We start from the raw sequence: 12520 nt of genomic DNA, 5'->3' as shown, positions 1-12520 counted from the left end.
AATAATAATAATAATAATAATAATGTCCTAAATACCTGAAGTCTGGAAGAAGCAAATGCAATTCTCCCCTAGAAGAACCCACATACCTATCAGGCCTCAAAAAATTCCCAGATAAAGTTTTAAAAAATAAGCTGGGCACTGTAGGACATACCTATAATCGCAACAACTCAGGAGGCTGAGGCAAGGAAGATTGCAAGATCAAGGCCAGTCTCAGCAATTTAGTGAGACCCTGACTCAAAATAAAAAAATAAAAATGACTGGGATGTAACTCAGTGGCAAAGTGCCCCTGAGTAAAATCCCAAGTACCAAAATTATATGCATATATAAAAAAGTTCAGTCAAAAATCATAAAACCCAGGGCTGGGGATGTAGCTCAGTGGCACAGTGTTTGCCTAGCAGGCACAGGGTCCTGGGTTCAATCCCCAGAACTGAAAGAAAAAAAGAAAGAAACTGGGTGCAGTGGCACATGTCTACAATCCCAGAGGCCTGGGAGGCTGAGGCAGGAAGATCATAAGTTCAAAGCCAGCCTCAGCAACTTAGCAAGGCCCTAAGCAACTTAGCAAGACCCTGTCTCTAAATAAAAAATAAAAAATGGCTGGGGACGTGGCTCAGTAGCTAAGCGCCCCTGGCCTGGGTTCAATTCCCAGTACTAAAAAATGGTGTCCTTACACAAGGAATTCAGGGCCAACCCAGGCAACATAGTGAGACCCTGGAGAGAGAGAGAGAGAGAGAAAGAGAGAGAGAGAGAGAGATCCTTTATTAAGAGAGTAAATACAGAGTACCCAGAAATAGATCTAACAAAAGATGTGCTAGACCTCTATGGGGAGAAATTATAAAACTTGATTAAAAGATATTTAAAATACTAAAATAAATTAGAGGTCTATGCTATGTTCACAGACTTGAAGACTCTATAGTTTATAAAAGTGTCAGTTCTCCCAAAATTGATCTATAGACTCAATATAATCCCAGTCAAAATCCCCATGGAATTTGTGAAAATTTTGACAAGTTTTTTGTTGTTGTTGTTGTTAAAGAGAGAGTGAGAGAGAGAGAGAGAGAAAGAATTTTAATATTTATTTTTTAGTTCTCGGCAGACACAACATCTTTGTATGTGGTGCTGAGGATCGAACCCGGGCCGCACACATGCCAGGCAAGCACGCTACCGCTTGAGCACATCCCAGCCTCGACAAGCTTATTTTTTATTTTTTAATTTTTTTAGTTGTAGATGGGCACAATATCTTTATTTATTTACTTATTTGTTTTTATGTGGTCCTGAGGATCGAACCTAGGGTCTCACACCTGCAAGGCAAGTGCTCTACCACTTAGCTAAAGCCCCAGCCCCTCGACAAGCTTATTTTAAAACCTAATGAAAGTACAATCGGCTAGGAACAGCCAAGGTGAAATAAGATCTGGACTTCCCTTCCAGATCTGCCTCCTTAAGAGCTGACAATGATTGAGGTGGTGTCATAGTGGAGCAAGGACAGAAAAATAGAACAATGAAAAGAATAGAGAGCCCAGAAACACACACCTGCCTACACAGCCCCACACTATCCAACAGAGGAAAGATGGGACTGTGTAATAAATAGCACTAGGACTTTGAGTATCTATACAGAAAAGTAAAATAAAATTGGAGTGCTACTTTTCACCATTTAGTACCAGGTGAATCAGAGGCCCAAATGTGAAAGATCAAACTACCATATAAGGCATTTTTAAGATAATAATAAAAGAATATATTTATGATCTCAGATTAGGGGAGGATTTCTTTAAAAAGAGGCAAAAAAGCACAAACCACTGGTTCTCAACCGGGGCAACTCCCCACGTCCACCAGGGGACATTTGACTTTATCTAGAGGTATTTTTTTTTTAATTTATTTATTTATTTTTTTTAAAGAGAGAGTGAGAGAGAGGGAGAGGGAGAGAGAGAGAGAGAATTTTTAATATTTATTTTTTAGTTCTCGGCGGACACAACATCTTTGTTGGTATGTGGTGCTGAGGATCGAACCCGGGCCGCACGCATGCCAGGCGAGCGCGCTACCACTTGAGCCACATCCCCAGCCCTAGAGGTATTTTTGATTGTCAAAAATTTGGCAGACAATTCCCAAAACCAAAGGCTGAATGTTCTCTTGGATAAGTGGATGCTAATCCATAATTGGGGCCGGGGGTGTGGGGAGAATGGAGGAACTTTGATTGGGCAAAGGGGAGGGAGGGGAGGAGACAGGCATGGGGGCAGGAAAGATGGTGGAATGAGATGGACACCATTACCCCAGGTACACATATGACTGAACATATGGTATGACTCTAAATCATGTAAAATCAGAGAAATGAAAAGTTGTGCTCCATTTTTATACAATGAATTGAAATGCATTCTGCTGTCATGTATAACAAATTAAAAAAAAAAAAAAAACACTTGGGCAGAGATATGCTATTGCAATCTATTGGATAGAGACCATGGATGCTGCTAAACATCCCATAATGCACAGGACCCTCATATACAACACACACACACACACACACCCCAAAGAATTATCCAGCACAAAATGTCAATAGTACCAAGATGGTTCCACTACATTAACATTAAAGAACATCTGTTCATCAAAAGGTTTCATTAAGAGACAAAAAGGGCTGGGCACTGTGGTACATACCTGTAATCCCAGCGGCTCGGGATGCTGAGGCATGAGGATCGAGAGTCCAGAGCCATATAGAAAGGCTGTAAGCAACTTAGTGAGGCTCTGTCTTAAAATGCAACATAAAAAGTATTGCGGGGGCTGGGGTTGTGGCTCAGTGGGTAGAGCGCTTGCTAGTATGTGTGAGGCACTGGGTTCAATTCTCAGCACCATATATAAATAAAGATCCATTAACAACTTGAAAAAAAATTTTAAAAGGGGGGGCTGGGGATGTGGATCAGTGGTTGAGTGCCCCTGAGTTCAATCTCAGGTGAGCCCCCCTTGGGGGGAAAAAAACACTATCAGCCAGGCATGGTGGCACACACCAGTAATTCCAACAATTTGGGGTACAGAGGCAGGAAGATTGCTAGTTTGAGGCCAGCCTGGGCAACCTAGTGAGACCCTGTCCCTAAATAAAATACAAAATAGAGCTGGAATGTGGCTCAGGGGTCGAGTGCCCCTGAGTTCAATCTGCAGTACCTCAAAAAATAAATACATAACATAATAAGGGCTGGGGATGTAGCTCAGTGGTAGAGCCCCTGGGTTTAATCCCCAGTGCTGCAAAAGGGAAAAACAAACAAAAAACAGAAGATATCAAATATTGGTGAGTATGTGAAGAAATTGGAGCCCTGGTGCAAGACTGGTGGAAATGTAAAATGGTGCAGCCGGTTTAGGAATTTTTCAAAAAATTAAATGGAATAACCATATGATCCAGAAATCCCATGAAGTGAGAGCAGGGACTCAAACAGATATTTGTACACTCATGGTCTTAGAAGCATTCTTCCCAGTGACCAAGGAAGAAGCAACCCAAGTTTTCACTGATAGATGAATAAACAAACTATGGCATATACTTTGGATAGAATACTAGTCAGTCTTTCAAAGTATCATATGTTACAACATGGATGGACCTTGAACACAAGTGAAATAAGCCAGTCACAAAGGGATATATTTATATATATATAACCCTTTATGTGTGTGTGTGTGTGTGTGTGTGTGTGTGTGTATGTGTGGTGAGAGAGAGAGAGAGAGAGAGAGAGAGAGAGAGAGAGAGAGAGAGAGATTGATTTCACTTATTGATTCCAAGAGCCAACAAAATCACAGGGACAGAAAGTAGAATGGTGGTTGCCAGAACTGGAGACAGGGGAGAATGGGAAGTAACAGTTTAATGGGTATGGGATCTCCTTTAGGAAAGATGAAAAAGTTCCAGTGACAGGTGGTGATGATAGTTGTATGTCAATGTGAATGGACTTAATGGCTTAGAACCGTGTGTTTAAAAATGTTTCAAATGGTGAATTTTAGGTCATGTATATTTTTCCAAGATAAAAAACGGTCAGTATAAAATCCCAGATAATAGTCATCTCTGGGGTGTAGAAAGGAGATGCAGCTGAAGAGACACACATGGGCTTCTCAGGAACAGTGATATTTTCTTTCTAGGCTGGCAACAGATTCACCTGTGTTCGTTTTGTTATTCTCTTTTAAACTGCACACATATTTTTCACGTATGATTTTGTAGAATGTTATATATCTATTAAAATTTTAAGCACATGTGTACATGTGAATATTAGGAATACTAACACATGTGGCAAAACTATCATTCATGAAAAACAAAGGATTTATAAGCACAAATTCAGGATAATGGCTACCTCAGAGAGGAGAAGGAAGAGAGAATCTGGGAGGAAATCCCACGTGACTTGAGAGGTGATGGTCACCTCAGTTTCTTAAACTGAGTGGTGGGGATGAGGGTTCACTGCATCATGCATGATTCTGTCTCTTTATCTTCAGTGCTGTGGATGGAAGCAAGGCCTCGTGCCCACCAGGCAAGCTTAGTCATCCCCAATCCAAGATTCTTTATTTTTATGTATATTTTGTAAATATTCTTTTTATATATTCAATATTTAATAAATGTATTTTTAAAATAAAGTCCTATTTATGTAGCTTTTAAAGCTTGGGCTTTATTTGTATCTCTAGCACAGTGCCAAACACTGAGGCCGTCCGCCTCGTTGGACTCGCCTGATCTTTCCTGTGTTTGTGGTGCCATATGTTGACAGGAACGACCTGAAAACATACTTGGGATATGATGAGCTGACAACATAATAACTGTAATTCTTCTTGATGAAAGGAGTTAAAAGGTAATATTAATATTTTGCAGAGGCCCCCCCAGTACCCGGAAGCATACAAACTGGGTCCTTCTGTCTCCTGGCTACATTCAGACCATTCACTTCCTCTTCCTTTTCTCCAACATTAACAAATAAATAACACATAAAGTACAACCACATAAAATAGCCTATCACATTGGACAAGGAAAATGTTTCTAAGCTAAAAGAATCAAGTAGCTCTACTGTTCTATCAGAAAGTGTTATCATGGGGGTCCACAGTGCTGTTTGACTGGGCCCTTATAGTCACAAAAGGCCTAAAATTTAAATCTTTGGGACTAGGGTTGTAACTCAGTGAAACAACACCTGCCTAGCATTGTGAGACTCTGGGTTCAATCCCCTAGAAACACCAAAAAATAAATAAATTATATATATGTGTGTGTGTGTGTGTGTGTGTGTGTATTCATCAAATGAGATTACAATACAATCACAAAGACATGTGAACAAAAGTAAATGAATGAAGACATTTGTTACACAGCTTTAAGCATATATCCCCACACTGGGCCACACACTTCCTACTGTGTCCAATAAATTAATATCTGGTAAATCCTATCACTGTTCGGTGACTGGCACAATTAAATTACAATGCATTTCTTGGTTTGTAATTCTAATTTTAAAATGTAAATATTTTACCACAAATTTTATAACACTGCTTTGGTGTTTCTTTATTTTGTAATTAATCAGGAGTTTTTTGTTGTTGTTGTTGTTTTGTTTGGGTTTTTTGTTTGTTTTTTAAATTATGGTTGGCAGAGTTAGCAAACAAATACAGGACACCCAGGTAAATTTTAATTTCAGGCAAATCACAAATACATTTGTGGGATGAGTTGTATATCCCATGTAAAACTTGGGATATACATGAAAAAAGTATTCCTGATTCATCTGAAATTAAAATTTAACTGAGTGTCCTGTATCTTATCTGGTAGTCCTATTATAAATGAAAGTACCCAACCTCAGCTCTTGTGTGGGCCCTGGAGTTCATGAAAAGAGAATTAAGGTTTATAGACTGTCTACTATGTATGAGTTGAATGCATTTCAAGCACAATCTCATTTAAACCTTGCAACAACCCTCTCAGGTACACACGATTGCTCCATTTTACAAAAAAAATGAAACACTTGAATTTATTCAAGGTGAAATACTGGGCTTTGTTTGGATGAGGAGTCACATTCAAATTTGCTTCCCACATCTGTGTTCTTTCTCTGTGGATTTCCCATTAGAAGGCTTTCAAATGGGCTTTTTGTTTGTTTGTTTGTTTTAATAGAAAAGGGAGAAAAGTTCTGAAAATACTCCAAAGGCTTTTCTATCATAACAATATTTTTTTCATGTCTAATTAAATACTCATGTTGAGAGTAATATAATTATAAATGAAACTTATACAGCCTGACATGTTTCAAGGAATTTATTTTAATGAAGAGTTTGAGAAAATCAGGTAATCTCTTTGGAGCTCAGTTTCTTGTCTATGAACTATGGGTGTGTTGTGTCAGCTAAGTGGTTTCCAGTTTTATACCTTTAGGACCCCCGTACCTCATTTGGGGAAGAAAAAAAAGGCACTAAATCTTATATAGCTCTCTTCTCCCACCTGCTGGAAATACTGCAGCACACACTCTGATAGAAAATGAGCTCTATCATTACTCCAGTCCATTTGATTCCATGACTTGTTTACTTAGTAATTTCAGCCAATTAATGAGAATTGTAGTTTTCTGGGTTTTCCAAGTTTCAGTGCTTTCAATTTGTAACACATTCCAAATGAGTCAATACTGAACTTTGACCATCTGGAAATTAATATTTTAGCAATATCTCCCACATGGGGAGTATTTTTCATACTCGTCTAGTGTTTTGCAGTGACTCTCTTTGTCAAATCTGACCCACATAGAATTTGTTTTAATGGTTGTCTTTAGGTTTGCATTCAGGAGTTTTGATAAAAAGTATTTAATAGAATAGAAAATATTTTTGTTTAAATTATCTTTTACAGATTTCAGAAACATTCATTTCTTGAGGTTTAAGGAGACAAGCGACCATGCTCACTTACACACTGTGCCCCATAAAAATGGCCTCCCCCCAAATGGCCCCCCCACTAGAGTGGTACCCTTGTTACAGTCGAGGAACCCACATCGACGCATCATGATTACCCAAAGTGCATAGTTCACACAGGGTTCCCTCTTGGTGGGTTTGGTGTACATTCTATGGGTTTTGGAAAACATAATGACCTGTGTCCACCATTATAACATCAGAGTGTCTTCCACTGCCCTAAAAATTCTGTATTCCACCTATTCATCCCTCTCTCCCCATACAACCCCTGATCTTTCAAGAGTCCCCATAGTTTTTCCCTTTCTAAAATGGTATATAGTTAAAAATCATATAGCACTCAGCCTTTTCAGATTGGCTTCTTTCAGTTAGTAATACCCATTGAAGTTTTCCCCATGTCTTTTCATAGCTTGATAGCTTGTTTCTTTTTAATGCTGAGTAATATTCCCTGGTCTGGATGCACCAGAGTTTATCCAGTTTATTTATCCTTGGTGGTCTTCAAGTTTTGGCGTTTATGAATTAAGCTGCTATAAACATCTATGTGCAGGTTTTTGTGTAGACATAAGTTTTCAATTCATTTGGGTAAATACCAAGGAACATGAAGACTGGATCATATGGTAAGAGTATATTTAGTTTTGTAAGAAATTGCAAAACTGTCTTCCGAAATGTCTATACCATTTTGCATTTCCACAGCAACAAATGAGTTCCTGTCATTCCATATCCTTGCCAGGATCTGATGTTGTCAGTGTTTTGGATTTTGGACATTCTAACCTGATAGGGGTATAATGGTATCTCATTGTAGTTTAAATCTTCGATTTCCTAACGACATATGATGTTGATCATCTTTTCATATGCTTATTATTTGCCATCTGTATATCTTCCTTGCTGAGGTGTCTGTGCAGATCTTTTGCCCATTATTTAATCAGAGTGTTCACTTTCTTCTTGAATTTTAAGAGTTCTTTTGAATAACAGTTCTTTATTAGATATATCAGCTGCAAATTTTTTCTCCCCAGTCTGTGGCTTGTTGGTGTGTGTGTGTGTGTATGTATGTATATATATATTATGTGTGTGTGTGTATCAGGGATTGAACCCAGGGGTGCTGAACCACTGAGCCATATCCTTAGCCCTTTTTAATTTTTTGAGACAGGGTTCCTTAGGGCCTTGCTAAATTGCTGGAGCTGGTTTTGAACTTGCAATCCTCCTGCCCCAGTCTCCTGAGCCACTGGGATTACAGATGTACATCATCAATGTGTCTAGCTAACTTTTTACTAGTAGATATACTCCTCAATTTACTACGGTACACAGTAGTGTCCTCAAGATTCATCCATGTTGCAGCATATATCAGAGTTTTCTTTCTTTTCAAGGCTGAATAATATTCCAATGTACAGATGTACTATATTTTGTTACCTCTTCATTTGTTGATGAGCATGAATGGCTTCCATTTTTTAGCCACTACAAATAATATTGGTATGAACTTGGGTGTAAAACTAACTGTTGGAGTTCCTGTTTTCCCTTCTTTAGGGTATATACATTGAAGTGAAACTGCTGGATTATATGGTCTTTCTTTCTTTTTTTTTCTTTTCTTTTCTTTTCTTTTCTTTCTGGAATTACCACATTGTTTACCACAGTGTTTGTACCATTTTATATTTTCACCAACTGTGCACAAGGGTTCCAATTTCTCCATATCCTTATCATAATACACTTGTTATTTTCTGGTTTTGCCTTTTTTTTAAATGATAGCTGTTAAATTATATAGTCTTAAAACTAAAATAAACTTTCAAAATTTTATCCTAAGAATATACACAGTGCTCATTTTAGGCATTGTGTAAATAGGAAAAAAATCTAATAGGAAACAATCTAATGATGCAGAACCGATTAAACAACGAACACTATGTAACCAGGGACCTTGTGCATGCTAAGCATATGCTCTACCACTGAGCAACATCCTCAGCCTCCGTGATGTGACTTTTAAAATGGGTCCTGGAGGAATATGCAGAAAGGAAGAAAGTGGCGGGGAGGCCCTCTGGGGTTGTGGCTCAGTGGTGGAGCGCTTGCCCAGCACGTGCGAGGCTCTGGGTTCAATTTTCAGCACCACACAAAAATAAATAAATAAAATAAAATAAAGGTATTGTGTCCAACTACAACTAAAAAATAAATATTAAAAAAATAAAACTTAAAAAAAGAAAGGAGGACAGTAGCTACTTTTTTCTTTCTTTTTTAATTTTTTTTTTTTTTTAGTTGTAGATGGACACAATGCCTTTATTTTTATGTAGGGCTAAGGATTGAACCCAGTGCATCACATGTGCCAGGCAAGTACTCTACCACTGAGCCACAACTCCAGCCCTAGGAAGTTGTTTTTGATGGATGTCTCAGCACAAAGAGGTAGGGATAAGGCTGAGACACCTGTCCACACCCCTGCTGGAGTAGCAGGTTTGTTTCCTGGGAAAGCAATAGAATAGAAAAGTTAAGCAGTTGGGTGTGGTGGCACATGCCTGTAATCCCAATGACCTAGAAGGCTGAGGCAGAAGGTTTGCAAGTTTGAGGTCAGCCTCAGCAACTTAGCAAAAGCATCAATAATTTAGCAAGCCCCTGTCTCAAAATAAAAAGAACTGAGGGTGTATTCATTGGTAAAACTAAAGCCCCCCTGGTGTCAATCCCTAGTAGCAAAAAAGAGAAAAAACAGAATATATGTTAGTCTGTGTTGAGTACTTGCCTAGCTGAAAATAGGTATGGATCAGTATAACAAATTAATGAATAGTAGACTAGGGGCAAAGTCAATGATAGAGGACAATGGAGAAATGGCAGAGGGATTTGAGTCTGATGTGGGTAGCGAGGCAGTCATTGTAGGTTCTTGAGATAGGAATGACCAGGGGGATCTGCAGTATACTTCTCCTAAACTGGATTGCCAGTCAATGTATATCTGTGTAATGGGTTAAGGCCTTGACACACCCAGACATAAATTCTTTAAATAACAAAGTAGCTAAATTGTCAGGAAATGCCTCCAGAGTCCACTCAAGCATGAGTGAAACCCACTTTTCAGGAGTGGACATAACGTTGCTGGGTGTAGTGACGCATGCCCGTAATCCCAGGGGCTCAGGGGGCTGAGACAGGAGGATCTTAAGTTCAAAGGCAGCCTCAGCAACTTAATGAAGCCCTAAGCTACTTAGTGAGACCCTGTCTCTAAATAAAATACAAAAAAGGGTCGAGGATGTGACACTGTGATAAAGCACTCCTGAGTTCAATCCCTGATACCAAAAAAAGAAAGAAAGGGCTCAGGATATAGCTCAGTTGGAAGAGTGCTTTCCTTGCATGCACAAGGTCCTGGGTTAAATCCCCAGCACCAAAAAAAAAAAAAAAAAAAAAAAAAAAAAGAATGGATATGGATATATACAAAAGAAGCCAGCCCATTTAATTAATGACCTTTTGACATTACAAGTTCAAAATCCCCCACACAGACTATAACCTTCCCTGAAAAGAAACACGCAGCCTGTGAAGAGGCATACTGACCATCTATCTGTGTACATACAAAACAACCCTAAAAGTTTCCCTTCCTGATATCCACTCAATAAGCAGCTTCTGCCGTCTCCTTCCTGTCAGTTCACTTGATGGGGAGGCAGATCTGAGCTTAGAACTCCATGCAATAAAATTTTCTTTTTGCAAAAACCTAGTATTGGGGGTGCTGGAGTTGTGGCTCAGTGGTAGAATGCTCCCCTAGCATGCATGAGGCACTGGGTTCAATTCTCAGCACCACATTAAAAACAAAATAACGTGTCTACCTAAAATTAAAAATAAATAAATAAATATATTTTTTTAAACCTAGTATTGATGCATTCTACTGTCATGTATAACTAATTCAAACAAATAAACAAACAAAAAAACCTCATATTGGCTTCTATGTGCCCAGGCAGCAGGTCCTTGCCAGTATCCCCTGAGGTGCTCATCTAGCAGACACTTCACTAAGCTTTGCAGGACTTAGCACAGGTAACCTCTTAGAATTCTTGAAGTACCCTCTTTGAGGGTTCTGTGATTCCATAATCTCCTGATTTTCTCTCACTTACTTCAGTAGATACTGGTTTTTAATCTCTATTGAGAACTTGTCCTCCTTTTTCCTATCTCTGAATATTGATACCCCTTCAATGCAGAAAATTTTTAAATTATGTCCCGGGCTCAGAGATTTTCCTCTAACTTCTGGGTTTGTACATTCAATTGCTTCCTTAACAGCTCCACTTGCATGTCTCAACATCATCTCAAATTCACCATCAGCAAAATTAAATTCTTTGTGTGTATGTGAATGGGGAGGTACTAGAGACTGAAACCAAAGGTGCTCTATTACTAAACTATATCCCCAGCACCACCAACACCCCCTTTTTTAAAAATATATTTTGAGAGGTTCTCACTAACTTGCCAGTGCTGGCCCTGAACATGTAATCCTCCTGCTTCAGCCTCCGGAGTCACTGGATATAAAATTCAACATTTAATTCTCCACCAGATAAACTCCCCACTTGTGAGTCTCAGTAAGTGGGATCAACTATTATTCACTTATTAAAGTCAGAAGTCTGCAAATCATCCCTATATCCTTTTTTCTTCCCTCTGCCCTCATAATCCAATTCATCAGCAAGTTATCAGCATATGCTCAAAATGTATCTTGAGCCCATCTCTCCAGGTCCTGCAAAAACACCTAACAGATATCGCCTTCTACTCTTCCAACTTCATCTAACTTCATTCATTTTCCACATAAATGCTAAAACTATCTTCTAATGGTGTAAATCAGATCATATCACTCTTTGTTTAAAACTTCAATGCCTTTCCGTGGTACTTTGGATAACTCTAAATTCTTACCATTCAGAATCTTTGTATCCATTAAGCACTCCTGGCCCACTGCCTAGCAGCTAAGACCTTGTCAACGATCTGCAAATGTATTTGAGACAGGAGAAAAAAAAGAGGGGTGGAGGCTTGAAAAGATACAACATTGGGCTGGGAATATAGTTCAGTTGGTAGAGTACTTACCTTATGTACACAAAGCCCTGGGTTCAATCCCCAGGACCACAGGAAAAATAAGATGATACAGTGTCAAAGTTGATTAGTGTTTGTAACTGAGTATCAGAGTATGAGTTATTTCTAAGTTTTAACTCAACCTTTATACAGTTGATGTATTTTTTTGTTTACATATTTTATTTTTATTTGTTGGCTATAGGGTAGAATTGTCCCCCAGAGTAAAAGAATCTTTCCCACTGTTCCCTCTAACCTCAGTCCCTTCTGCATTAGTTCTCAAATTAAATGTCACCTACTCAAAGGAATTTTCATAACCAGTCCATCTAAAGTAGCTCCCTCTCTATGCACATCTGTTATTCTCTGTTGCCTTATTTCTCTATAGCACCACTCTTACCATCTGTACATACCTTATTTGTCTGTTTATTCTATCTTCCCCATCAGACTAATAAACTCCATTAAGGCAGGAAAGTTATGTGTCTTGTTCTCTGTTGTGTCCTTAGGGTCTACTCCACTGCCTGGCCCAGCGCAAGCTTCAATAAATGGTTACTGACTCTATAAATAAATGAATGAGAATTTAATCTTCAAGGGAAGAGAGCCAAACTAGGAAGATCTGTCTTGGGCTCCATTCTAGAGTGCCTTAGAGACATTCATCTTCCTTTGATCCTAGGTAGACAGGCAAACAGGTTTGTTTGCT

Source organism: Urocitellus parryii, chromosome 7 (assembly GCF_045843805.1).
Source record: "Urocitellus parryii isolate mUroPar1 chromosome 7, mUroPar1.hap1, whole genome shotgun sequence".
Classification (NCBI taxonomy): domain Eukaryota; kingdom Metazoa; phylum Chordata; class Mammalia; order Rodentia; family Sciuridae; genus Urocitellus; species Urocitellus parryii.
Note: the sequence above shows the minus strand (reverse complement) of the source record.